General features: G+C 39.1%; 1 protein-coding gene and 1 long non-coding RNA gene across 6 annotated transcripts in view; both read left to right on the top strand.

The window, feature by feature from the left end:
- LOC148127690 (uncharacterized) overlaps window positions 1-14,242 on the top strand; it is a 288,673-nt gene that overhangs the window by 143,885 nt on the left and 130,546 nt on the right. The gene's annotated exons all lie outside the window — the stretch shown is intronic.
- Window positions 1-14,242, top strand: part of FNDC1 (fibronectin type III domain containing 1) — a 77,590-nt gene that overhangs the window by 1,391 nt on the left and 61,957 nt on the right. The window lies entirely within an intron of this gene.

Below are 14,242 nucleotides of genomic sequence, written 5' to 3'. Positions count from 1 at the left end.
TGCAAAAGTGATTGGCCAACATTGTCTTCTGTTTTCTTTTAAAAGAGGATTGATAAGACTGCGGCTGTCCACAAAAGTTTTTTTCTTAAGAAAACCTCCTAGGAATGCAATGGAGCAAAAGTTTATTTGTGTACATGGTATCACAGCTTAACACACACACACACACACACACACACACTTTTGCAAAGCTCAGCTCTCCACCTTCTGTTTTGGTTATGCAGTCCCACAGAGATGCAAAACCTGAAGCGGTTGTTCCTAAGTGTAAAACAAACACAAACACACAAACTCTTCCAAGGAACTCAGGGGAGCTTCTGAGCTGTTTACAAAATGCAAAGGTTGCAATTCAGGGATAGCATTCCTCACCGGAATGCTGCAGGGTAGATTTGCAGTAACTATGCATAGGCTAACTCCAGAAGAGAAATGGTTAGTGATCAGAAACAAGATTTGGAGGGGAAAAAATAATAATGAAACAATGAGGAATGATTGGGAGAGATCTTGCCACGCATGCTGTTGGAGAGGATTTCCAGGGTCTGGATTGTTTTCCCCTGCTCAGAACATTCCCCACGTCCTTTATTTTTTTAAAAAAAATAAAATAAAATTACGTATCATTGGTATATGTCATTGGAAAAAATTGTCTGGAATCTGTAAAGATGCTTCAAAGCTGTATTGGAAGTGTAAACCAGCAAGAAAGATCTTTTATCATGTTTGGTGGATGTGCAAAAGAGTTAGAAAGTTTTGGATTCCATTACAGGCATTCATTCAGAAGATTTTAAAGATGGATATGCAACTGAAACTAGAGGCTTTTCTTTGGGGATTGATTGATAAACCAGTTGGGAAAAAGTCCTGGAACTTCGTTTTTATATATGACTGCCACAACAAGACCATTATAAGCACAAAGGAGATAGGATTTAATACTACCCACAATGGAGGAATGGATGATTAAGATGATGGGACTTGCTGAGATGGCCAGATTGACAAATCTGATCAGAGAAAAGACATTATCTAAGTTTAATGTTGACTGGAAACTGCTACAGATTTTGCGTGAAACAGGAAAAAAAAATGAAATTGTGACATGGTCTTACTGACTAGAAAAAAATAGATTGTAGAAAAAGTGTAAGTCATGTTGAAAAGAAAATCAAAAGCCTATTTTTCCTTCCTTCCTTCCTTCCTTCCTTCCTTCCTTCCTTCCTTCCTTCCTTCCTTCCTTCCTTCCTTCCTTCCTGTCTTTTTCTTTCTTTTCTTCTCTTTTTTCTCTATTCTAAATATTAGCTCTTGCTTGTTTTTGTTTTTTAAAATAAAGCTTTATGTATAAGAAAAGAATGTTCCCCACCTCCCACTCTTTTTTTTCCTTTTTTTTTTGGTCCTTTTGATCTGTGTAAAAAAAAAAAACCCCATGTACTTTTCTCTTGCAGGGAGGGCAAAAATGGTAAGAAGCTGTATATGCCCATACAAGTTGAGGTGGGAGTAAAATACAGGAATTCCTAGTGCATATTTGCCCACAGGGCCAGTTCCTTGCCACGATTAGATGATAGGATTGTTAAGGTAGGGGCTAAATCCTAAGCAAGACAGAGTGCTTTGGAAGCAAATCCCTTTAGAAGGAAGCAAGGAAACATCAGCTTGAGAAAATACAGTAAGTTCATGATGTCAGGTTGGAAAGTTGAAACAAAAACAAATGCGCCTTTTACTGAGAGGTTTCTCCTCTCCCAGGTTTTGAATATCAGCAATTTCATGGTGGTTTTAAAAAATGCACTGTGAAGTGTCTTTCATCAGGCATAAATAAATTGTGTCAATACAACGGTGGTTGTTTCCAGCAAGATGCCTTTGATCATAAAGGTAGGTGTGGCAATGCCTGAAGAGTTCCCACTGCATTTTCCCTAGCTCTTCTGTTTCTTTTGGAAAAAAACATTGCAGGACAGTGGCTTCAGGGAGTGGCTGCTTGGAACATAATATGGAATATTATGGAATGTCCTGTCCAGAGACTCTACAGTTAAAAGCACCTGCAACTCACCCAGAAGCCATTTATTGGTTCTCCGAGCATATTTCTTCACATTATTCTTCAATCTGTATACAGTATATTTGTCCAAAGTCTCGTGCTGAACCTCAGCTTTGTTCTGTTAACTCAGTTGCAACAATTGGAGGTACGGATCAAAGAATAATCTGGCCAAAACCAATTGGATGAGCAGGGAAAATTTTTCTTTTTTTTTTTGGATAAAATAATTGCTGGCTCTGGTTCTGTTCAGTTCCAAGTCAGTTCCAAATGAACTTGTTATAGGTAATCCTCAACTTGCAACCGCTTGCTTAGCAACTATTTGAAGTTACAACCCACCTAAAAGAGATTTACGATTTGGATCCGAAGTTCCAAAGGACGCCCGTCCCCCACAATCACATGACTGCACTTCGGACTCTCGGCAACATGGCTACATTTATGGCTGCGTGTTGCACCCTGTCGTAATGTGACCAAGTTTTATAACACAACAGCATTAACACAAAACTGGCAGTTGTTTCTGGTTTTTGGCAAAAACTCTGCCCATTGTGATCCATTGGTTTGCTTAACACCTGCCCCCCAAAATGTAAAATTGTAACCACCCCATTTTTTCTACTGTTACAATTTGCAATGGTAATGGGCGGGCTCTATTACAGTCATAATTCAAAGGGTACAGGTAGTCCTCAACGTACGACGTATGTTGTATGTTGATCAGTGAAAAAGTTGTTAAAGTGAATTTGTCCCTTTTTATGACTTTTCTTGCCACATTGGTTAAGTGAATCACTGCCATCATTAAATTAGTAGCATGGTTGTTAAGTGAATCTGGCTTCCCCATTGACTTGGCTTGTGACGAGGTAGAAAAATGGCTCCTGAACACCGCAAGTGTCATAAATAGGACGCTTCAGTTGCCAAGCATCCAAATGTAAATCAGCTGGCTGTTGGGTTGCTTTAATGGTCATAAGTGTGGAAAAACGGTCCTGAGTCACTATTTTCAGTGTCCTTGTAACTTTGAACGGTCACTAGGTAAACTGTTGTAAGTCAAGGAATACCTGTACCGGGAATGTACATGCTTCGAAAGAATTCTAGAATTTCAGAAATCTGGAATTTAGTTAAAGGACATCCGCATGAATGATCATTTCTTACGTTTACTGCTACATTCTTCACCTGAGCAGCTTATCTTGGCCTCACCTTTCCTCACCAGCTGCCTTCCAGAGTTGCAGTTCTTAATCTCATACTTAGGATGATGTTTAGCCACGCTAAGAATAGAGTAGAGTAGAGTAGAGTAGAGTAGAGTAGAATAGAATAGAATAGAATAGAATTCTTTATTGGCCAAGTGTGATTGGACACACAAGGAATTTGTCTTGATGCATATGCTCTCAGTGTACATAAAAGAAAAGATACATTCGTCAAGATTCAAGACTCATAAGGTACAAAGATAGTCATAGGGTACAATCAACAATCAAATCATACTAGGAAACATAAATTGAAAGGATACAAGCGACAAAGTTATAGTCATACAGTCACAAGAGGGAGGGGTTGGGTGATAAGGAGTGATGAGAAGATTAATAGTAATAGAAGCGCAGACTTTGTAATAGTTGGACAGTGTTGAGGGAATTATTTGTTTAGCAGAGTGATGACATTTGAGAAAAACCTGTTCTTGTGTCCAGTTGTTCTGGTGTGCAGTGCTCTATCGTGTCGTTTTGAGGAAGGGAGGGAGTTGAAACAGTTTATGTCCAGGATGTGAGGGGTCTGTAAATATTTTCACAGCCCTCTTTTTGACTCGTGCATTATACAGGTCCTCGGTTGAAGGCAGATTGATAGTAATTGTTTTTTCTGCAGTCCTAATTACCCTCTGAAGTCTGTGTTTGTCCTGTTGGGTTGCAGAACCGAACCAGACAGTTATACAGGTGCAGATGATAGACTCAATAATTCCTCTGTAGAACTAACCGGGAATGATGAGATAATAGTCCAGCACATCTGTAGGGCCAGTCTACAGTCAGCAGGATAACAGCACAATCTTATACAATTAGTTTTCGACTTGCAACAGTTCATTTGGTGACCATTTGAAGTTCCAACAGCACTGTAAAAGTGACTTGTGACTGGTTTTTTTCAACACTTTTAATCATTCCTATGGTCACGTGGTCAAAAATTCAGATGTTTGTCCACTGGTTCGTACTTAGGACGATCGCAGTGCCCTGGGGGACACGTGATCAGCTTTCGCAGCCTCCCAACCAGCAAAGTTGATGGGGCCTCCGGATTCACTTAATGACCGTGTTACTACCTCAACCAATGCAATGATTCGCTTAACAACGGTGGCAAGAAAAGTCGTCAAATGAGGCAAAATCCACTTAACCAATGTTTCACTCAGCAACATCAATGTTGGGCTCAGTTGCGGTTATAACCTGAGGACTACCCTTACACGTCCACTCAGAATTAAACTCTGTTAAGGCAAACCCATACAGTCCCATTGCCTACTGGCTGTTCCCAAGGGACTATGCCCACATCCCACCAGGGGAGGGATTCAACCAGTGTTACTACCAGTACCAACTATGTTTTGCTGCATGCACGCATAAAAAGCCATCAGCAGTGCCGCCCGGACAGCTGAAAAGCGTTGTGCGCGGGTGCGCAGTGTTTTAAAATCCTCTTCTTTCCTTCTTTTTCAACTGCAGCTGTGCTGTGCAAAGCAACTGAGGTTGAAAAAGCAGGAAATAAAGGACAGCTAAGAGCCCAGGCAGGCGCGTGGGCCAAATAGCAGCAAACACAGTATCTACTGTTCTTCTATAGAAGTGGGCAGAACTGGTAGCATCCCACCCCTGCATCCCACCCTCTCTGTCTCATCGTTCAGCTACAAATGAGATGGTCCAAGCACAGCTTTAGATGCTCCACTCCAGAAGTAACTCCCCCCCCCTTCTCCCACCTCCAGATGTTGCACATAGCCGACCAAGGGCACGCTGATATGCCTGGGCCCTGGGAGAGGTCCAGTTGTGTAGTAACCATTAAGATTAAGCATGTGCTTAGGGCACCACTACAAAGTTAAGAATATGGCTTTGTGTGTACAGTATGTACAAAGGAGGGAGGGCACCAAGATTTGTCAGTGCTTAGGGCGCCAGAGAGCCTTAATCCGCCACTGGAGAGGTGACAAAAAATGTGCTCTTTGCTGTGCTGTGTGTCAGTAAATTTGCGGCTTCAGTTGGTTCTGCCAGTTTCCTGTGGAGCTGCACCCTTTCATCTGATTCTTGACTGGTCTTATAGATGGGCTGGATTATTATCTCATCGTTCCCAGCTAGCATGGCTAAGTATCATTCCCAATATACATCTCTGGAAGGCAGCTGGTGAGGAAAGCTGCAGTAGACCAGCATTTCTCAACCTCAGCACCTTTTAAGATGGTGAGGAAAGTTGCAAGCGACAGGTGTGGATTTCAGCTCCCCAAATTCCCCAGGCAGTGGGGGAATCCTGAGAGTTAAAGTCAGGGGTCTTCAAACTTGACAGCTTGAAGACTTGTGGACTTCAACTCCCAGAATTCCTCCTCCAGTCATGTTAGCTCAGGAATTCTGGGAGTTGAAGTCCACAAGTCTTTAACTTGCCAAGTTTGAAGACCCTTGCCATAGATCTTAAAGTTACCTAGGTTGACCCAAGGTGCTTTTTCACAGGAGGCAACTGGACTGCCTTGTTTTTTTCTTTTGAAGACATTTCACTTCTCATCTGAAAAGCTTCTTCAGCTCTGACAGGAGAGTGGGGAATAGAAAGATTTATATTCCTTGCAGACCGGCTGGTAATCTGAACACCCCTTGAATGGTGTGGGAGTAGGAATGGATTTCCAGAGAAGAAAAATTACAGACTAGAGGAACCAGGAGCATTACCTAGGTGATCCTGAGAACGCAGATAAACCTGCAAGTGCTTCAAGAACTCATTAAAAGGACGCAGATGACCAGCTGTCTGCAAGGAATATAAATCCTTCCATTCCTGTCAGAGCTGAAGAAGCTTCTTGGATAAGAAGCAAAATGTCTTCAAAGGAGAAAACAAGAAAGTGCAGTTGCCTCCTAAAAAAGCACCTTTGGATCAGGGGTCCCCAAACTTGGCAACTTTAAGACTTGTGGACTTCAACTCCCAGCTATGCTGGCTGAGGAATTCTGGGATCTGAAGTCCACAAGTCTTAAAGTTGCCAAGTTTGGGGACCTCTGACCGGGATGATTGAGAATCTCTACAGACTTTTACCTTGGTTGAGAAACAAATCCCTCATTGAATACCGGTATCTGTCCTTGATTTGTTTGAAGAAAATGTTAATGATTAAAATACAGGTAATCCTTGACTTATGACTGGTTGATTAGAGACTGTTCAAAATAACGACAGACACCCCCCCCCCCAGGTATTTATAAGCCCAGATTCAAAGTTCTGATGGCCTCCTTGCCAGCTGCATGACCTCATTTTATGGGCTTGGCAACTGGCCAGCATGTATGGCCACTGATGGCATCCTGCGATCATGTGACCATGATTTACGATGTATTTGCCAAAAACCAGTGTTTACAATGGGCTAACTTAACAACCGCTGCAAAAAGGTCACAAAATTGGGCTTGTCACAAAATTAGTGATGGCCATAATTTATGACCATAGTTGCAGTCTCAATTGTGTTGTAATTCGAGAACTACCTGTAGTTTTGAGAATTAAATTAAATCCTTGGCCACTTTTTCTTTTAAAAAATGTTTATTTTCTTTCTTTCCGAAAAATGTGAAAGTTTTGCCAACTGTCGTAATGAAACATTCCTTTAATGAATAATTGCCCTATTAAAATTTATGAATGAAATAATTTTCAGGAAAAAAAAATACTTTATTTTTGGATGGTGCAGGCCACAGCAAAAGGCTCCAAATGCTGACGTGCATTGACATGTGAGGGAAAAGTAAATTTTCTAATAACATTCTTTCCATAGCAGTTTCCATAACTATTGCAATTATTATTATTATCATTGCAATTACTGTTTCTAAAAAAAGGAAAAATAAAACATCTTGATTATTGGAATGTCCTTTTATTTGATTGCCTATCCATGTGGCAGCCCCAATACAGTGTTTCTCAAACGCAGGCCACTAAGAGGCGTGGACTTTATGCTTGGCTGGGAAATTTGATGAGTTGAAAAATCTACTCATCTTAAATGTTTATGGAGATTCTCAGTCATCCAGGTCATGGCTGTCCCAAAAGTGCTTTTTTTTAAGAGGCAACTGGACTCTCTGGTTTTTCTTTGAAGACCTTTCGCTTTTCATCTAAGAAGCTTTTTCCAGCTCAGAGCTCAGAACTGATGAAGCTTTTTGGATGAGAAGTGAAACTTCTTCAAAGAAAAACCAGAAGGTGTAGTTGCCTCTTGAAAAAAGCACTTTCGGGATACTCATCTTAAAGTCGCTAAGCGTGGAAAAAAACTGCCCTGGCCTATCTTGTTTGATCGTGGAAAGCTAAGGAGGATCAGGAAATCCAAGGACTGTAAACCATACTGAGGAAATCTGGGAAAAGCAACCTAAAATAAGATTTTGACTCTGAATCATGTCTACCCTGTTAGAGGCGCAATTCCAGTGGCACAGACTGTTCAGCACTTCATGACCTAGTGACCACAAGGGAGCAGTAGGGGATAGGTAGAGAGTTATGGATTTGCTCTGTCTCCTCTGTGTTTCACTCTGCTTGTTTTAAGAGATGGCTAATCTCAGAAAAAGAGGAAGAAAGGAGAAGAAGCTCCTGCAAGAGAGTGACTTTGATATTGACTCCTGGCAACTGGCTGGACTAGTACTTGCAATTTTCTTGGCAAGATTGCTCTTGCATCCTTTCTAAGGCTGAGAAGAGAGTGACTAACCCCAGGTCATCAGCTGGTTTCATGCTTAAATTGGGACTAGAACTCACAGTCTCCTGGTTTCTAGCCTGGTGTCTTAACAGCTGCTTAACTTAGCTTTCCAGACAATATTACATAATTACATAATATTTCATCTTTGTGCTCTTTGCAAAACTTTAAGAAGGCAGATTCTATCAAAACCCTATGAAAAATTATACAGTAAAGATCAGAAGAGGTCATCTTCTAGATTGACTTAATTCAGGGACCTTCCGAATCCGTCCCAAATGGAGCAGCATTTCTGCCAACCAGCATGGATCCTACTTCTGAAGTTTCACTTGAATTTGGAAGGATGTATTGTTGGGCAATCTTTGAATAAGAACCATTCAAGAGCTTGAAGTAGGGAACGAGAGAAAAGATTTTTGGTTGAAATATTTAATTACTAGTCTTAGTAAATGGCTTTACTAAGGGTTTATGAAAAGGAAAGGAAAACAACAGTAGCTTTGGATAGGTCTGCTAGACAATGTTGTTACTGAAGCCAAGAGCAGAATATTGAAAGGGTCTTAAAGTTACATTGGATTCTTATTATGGAAAATGGAAATTTTCTGCTTCTGCTACTATTTACTTCATTTCTATACTCCATTCATGTTCTATATTGCAATTTCCATGACTTTGGAGTTTATTGACTATAAAATAGAGCGAAACAAAGAATCCTTTAACTGGCTTTAGATTCATATTTTTCCAGCTTTAAATATTGTTCCAAAATTGCAGTGCTTCTTGTCTATTAATGTACACCATTTTTTATTTTCATGCTTTAAAAAAAAGATAGGAGAGAAAGAAGTAATGCCACTGTCCTTTGTCCAACCACATCATGATTTTTTCATGAGCTGTACAGCATGTAAAAGCTTTGGCATTGAAGCTGGCACATGGAGAACCTATTTGAAATTTGGAAAGAATTTAGTTTTTTAAAAAATAGATAAATATTTTCAAAATTTGTTTTGATGGGGACTTAAAATCCTAACCTACATATTTGTTTCAAACTTATAACTTTGCTGATGGCAGTGAACTTTAAACTGATCCCAGATTAGGTGGTGGCATAAAGCCAGCCTAATCAACAAGCTAAGCAGAATCAGACCAGGATAATACTTGGATGGAAGACCATGAGGAAATATTAGGAGTATAAGTTTGATTGAGGCAATGATATAAAGTCAAGCATGACTCACAGGGAGGGTAACTTGGAAGGTGATGGGCTCTCCTTCACTGAACATAATTAATGTAGGGGGGATGGTTTCTACTGAGCAGGAAAATCTCCATGAGATTAAACTAGAAAATTGAATTAGAACATCTCTTACATTGTACAATTCTATGATTCTGTCTTTAACAATGGGTAACCTGAGCCATCAGTCTCACTAAGGCCACTGGCTCCCCAGAGTTTTCACTTCACAAATGACCAGGCTCAAATTATCCATGTTGGCCACATTATGTGAAGGCTAGCTGTCTGGTGAAGGTTCAATTTTTTGTAAAATATGGAAGGAGAGAGAAGAGGATGTCCAGCCACAAGGAGGATAGACTCAGTGACAGTGATGATGAATGCTTTGTTGAAGACTTGGAAGACCAGGTTACGGAAAGATTCTCAGGAAGAAAATTTATCCATGTGGTTGTGAGGAGTTGAAAACGATGGCACATAATCAATCAATCAAAATCACAGTATATTTATTTCTCTTCTCCTTCAAAAAAAACACAGTCTTTCTTTCTTGTTATGAAAAACTGCGGAATATAACTTTTAAGTTCAGTGCACAATATCTGTCATTTTCTTAAAACGTTTTATCTAAGAAATGAATTTTTGTCTTGAAAAGTTACAACACAAAATATTAGTTAGCTTTCGAAGACATCAAAGAAGTCTTGCTTTGGGAAAAACAGTTTTCATCAGTCTAACTTTTATAAATAAATAAATACTTAAATATAAATAAATACATGCAGTATTAATATTGATGCATTGTGGAAATAACTTCAAGTTTTTTATTTTTAAAACTAAAACTTGGCTTTAAGGAAACAACCTTCAAAATTACATCTATAAAACTGAAGATTTTGTGGCTTCTGTAAATGTAACAAAAAGTAACAAAATGCACCTCAACTTACATTTTACAAAGATAAAAATGTTTTGATGTTTTATAGTTTGGACTTTGGCAAAGGAGAATGTTTCCTAATCCCTAGAAAAGTCGTGTCTGCTGATTTATTGGTTGTATTTACTATTAAAAACACAATTAAGAAGGATCTTCATCAAGTGCATGTTAAAGCTTGAGTATGTGGTCCTTGACGTTTTTTCAGATTTCTGAGAGAATGTTGGCAAGAACCAGTGGAAAATTCAACTTGCACAGGAGAAATGGAGTGGAAAACCTTTCTATAAACATATGAATCTTTCTTAGGTGGGCAAAAAAATACCTTCCTGCAACACAAAGTGGAAGAATATTTTGTAGTCAGGTCTTATCATCATAACCCAGCATAGTCATGGGGCCTCTGTAAAATCTGCAATGGAACATCCTTGATGGATAAAATGCTGTGGTGTTAGTTTGCCCTTGTTTTGAGTTCTGAAGTTAGACTTTTGTTCATTAATTGTTTTGGGTAAAGTCTTAGGGAACAATGTTAATTTTCTCCTGAAAGGATTTGAAGGAGAACATCTTAAAATTCATTTTGCTTGACACACTGGAACTTAACACACAATATTATGCCTCTTCTTTCCCCCCACAACAGCAACCCTGTGTGGTGAGTTGTACTAACTAGACAACTTGTGGATATATATCCTTCATTCAGAATGAAAAGCTACCAGACAGAAATGTAGACATTCTGTTTTTGCTAGCTGAATAAAATGATGCATTCTTTGATCATCATTATTTCATTGTATCCAGCTTTTTTCCTCTTTTTCCCTATTTCACTGAAAAATGAAAAATAAATCTAAGTTCATTTTTTAGTAGTTCATCTTACAGTGGTGATCCCATTCCAAAATGTGGCAGGGAATGAGTCATAATAGAATGGAATGGAATGGAATGGAATAGAATAGAATACTTTATTGGCCAAGTGTGATTGGTGTGATTGGACACACAAGGAATTTGTCTTGGTGCAAATACTCTCAGTATACATAAATGAAAAGATACACTTGTCAAGAGTCAAGAATCATAAGGTACGACACTTAATGATAGTCATAGGGTACAATAAGCAATCAAATCATACTAGGAAACAGTCAATATAATATAGGTTTGGGTGGGGAGGATTAGAGTGAAGCTCAGGTCTAAAAAAACCAAGTGTTAATAATGGGTCCTTCCAGATTCAGGGATTTTTCTGTCTTTACTTCTGAATGGGGTCGCACTTCTCCAAATAACACTAGAATGCCATATGGGGGTCTTCCAGAACTCTTTGCTCCTTCTAAAAGAGCAAATGACGGTTGTATTCAGAAAGGTCTTCCCACAGATGCATCATATGCATCAAATGTGCCCATTCCTGGATGGAAAAGTTTTGGTTAGTTCACATGTGGACTATTGCAATGAATTCTGTGTGGGGTTACCTTTGAAGTCCATTTGGAAGATGATCTCGAATGCAGAAGTGCATACAATTATGGGCATGCTATGGCTTCAAGAATTGCACTGGTTACCAGTTGGTTTTTGACTAGTTTCACACTTCTGGTTATTACTGTCAGAGCCCTACAAATAATAGTTATTTGAGAATCTCCTGGTGATTGTTCCGTCAGACACATTTGGTATACTCTGAGTCTCATCCACTAAACAATGCCATGAGATGAGATTTAGGATGCATACATTCTCTGTCATGGCCCCCTGTAACAGAATCTTATTAGGGTTTCCAATGACCCCAATCTTGTTCGTCTTTGAAAAAGCCTCACTGAGTTTACTGTTTCCCGTGGATGTGGGTTAGGATGGGATGTAAACTAATTTTGTGAGAATTTTTATGACTGCTTCTTTGGAATGACCATTTTAAATGCCTGTGACACCTGGAATCATTGAGAGGTTGGATGGCTTTAGAAATATGTCTTTCTTTCTTTCTTTCTTTCTTTCTTTCTTTCTTTCTTTCTTTCTTTCTTTCTCTCTCTCTCTCTCTCTCTCTCTCTCTCCCTCTCCCTCTCCCTCTCCCTCCCCCTCCCTCCCTCTCTCCCTTCTTTCACTCATTCACTCACTCACCCACAGTGAGATTATCTGGGGATGCAGAATCAGCATATATAGTATTCACTCTTGGCAGCGGTCAGTGTCTATTTACCAGCTTAGACAAAACTTGATACAGAGAAGCAAGCTTTCTGTCCAAAATACAGGTGCCAAATAAATTGATGGATTATAGAATGTACAAAAAGAATTTCAAGACATGCTGAACTTGACTTACTAAGGAGAAGTTTTATCTGGTTTCAGATATGTTGGACATCTGGAATGTTTCATCTACTGTTAGTATTATATCACAAATAAATGCTGTAAGATTCTGGAGTCAATAAAAAGTTATGATCCAGAAGGAGTTATCAGCACTTGAAAGATATGACAACCAGTTGGATGTATTGATTAAAGCACCAGACTAGAAATCAAAGGCCTTGAGTTCTAGTCCCACCTTAGATACTAAGTTACTCTCACTCAGTTCTAGGAAGATGATGTGGGCGAATCACTTCTGAAATATCACCTAAAAAATCTTGGAAGCTTAGCTAGGCAATTGCCAGAACTGAAGACTGACTTGAAGACGGAAAAAAGATAGATAGCAGAAATTAATTAATTCATGGACTAAAAGATCTATTATACCAAACAAAATATTTTTCTATCAGCTTTGGGTTTAGTAACTAGTAACAGGGAAGAAAATAATTTCACCATTTTTAATCTAATTTGAATTACTGTGACAAATGGAATATAGTTATTCTTTGAATCAGAAACTGATCCAAATATGTATAGCTTTCCTTACTGTTTTGGAGTTGACAACTGGCTCAGAAATACCATGCAAAACCATGTATATTAAGAAACATTGAATGTAAAATAATACAGAATAAATGTTGCCAACAAAACGTGTGAAATTTTGAGCTGTTTAAAATTGCAGACAGGGGTGGAAATGGAATGTCACTGATTTATGAGTGAATTCATACTTGATTGACATGAGTTAGTGGTTACCTACTAAGAAGGTCATAGACCCTGTCACTTCCATTATTACTATGGTTGATCACACAATCAGCAAGACATTTAGACTGCGTTTGACATTTATTAAGTCCTTCTCAAGGATCTGGGATAGGCAGATGTTGCCTAATAATATTAAATGTGTGGGAAGAAATATCCACCTGGTTCAGTTCCAAGCTGGGAGAAAGACCCTGGAAACATGGAGGCTGATTGGAAAGATGGTTTATTGATGAAGCAGAACCACATGGGTTTGTGGTTCTGGGTAGCTGACAAAATGGAGTTGAGAGTGGTGTGTGTGTGTTATACCTTCTTTGAGCTTTGCACTTGAACTTCCTGTTCCTGTGCAAGAACATGTATTCTATTGGCTGTTGCCAGACTGCTATGGGGTCATGAAGAGGTTATGTAGGGATTATAGCTGGCTCTATAGGCAAAAGAGGAAATGCAAATCCTAGGTGCTTGTCTGAATTAAGTTTGGTTAATGTTTGGACTGCTCTAAGATGATGCAATGAAGGGGCTTGTGTTCTGAAAGGGTGTTGGGCAATTCCTATTATGGCCTAATAGCTTTCATCCTATTTTGGATCTTGAGTGAGGGCTAATCCTACCATTCTACCTTTGTTCAGACTTTGCTGCAGGGAGTATCAAAATATCTGTCTTGAATGGATTACCAAATCTGCATTTCTAAAAGCTGCCTCCTCAGTATCTGCTGGAGGCTATTTAGAAAGATTGTGTCTGTTTCCTGCCTCTAAAAAAACATGTTTTTCCATTTGTCATTTAGGGAAATACAATATTCAGCCTTTTTAAAATATTCCTCAAAATATTTCATTCTTCTAGGAATGACTTTCTACAAATGTATTGTTTCAGGTTGTAAGCTCTTTCAAGTAAAGCTGCCTGTTGTAATTGATTGATGGTAGTTTTGTCAGTGCTTATGGTATTCAAGTGGTGCTCCAGGAGTTTTGGAATTGCATTCAGTTGCATCCAAGGTGCCGGCTACTATTAGTACTAGCTTTGCTTATTTTGCCACTAACAGATAACAGATAATCAGAGTTGGAAGGGATCTTATAGGTCATCTAGTCCAACCCTCCCGCCCAAACAGGAGACCCTATATTGTCATTCTATTTCTACTTGCAGTTGTTTATACCTTATGATTTTTTTCTAGTTCTTTCTCTTCTCTTCAGCTGTTTTCAGGTATTGAAATGTCTACTCACCAGACTTTTTTTTTGGTCTTTCTTATCAGTGGTGGGATTCAATTTTTTTTTTACTACTAGTTCTGTGGGCATGGCTAAGTGGGCGTGGCAGGGGAAGGATACT

This window comes from Pseudonaja textilis, chromosome 1 (genome assembly GCF_049901715.1).
Source record: "Pseudonaja textilis isolate UNSWEBS1 chromosome 1, rPseTex1.2, whole genome shotgun sequence".
Classification (NCBI taxonomy): Eukaryota; Metazoa; Chordata; class Lepidosauria; order Squamata; family Elapidae; genus Pseudonaja; species Pseudonaja textilis.
This window is presented reverse-complemented; position numbering and strand designations above follow the sequence as displayed.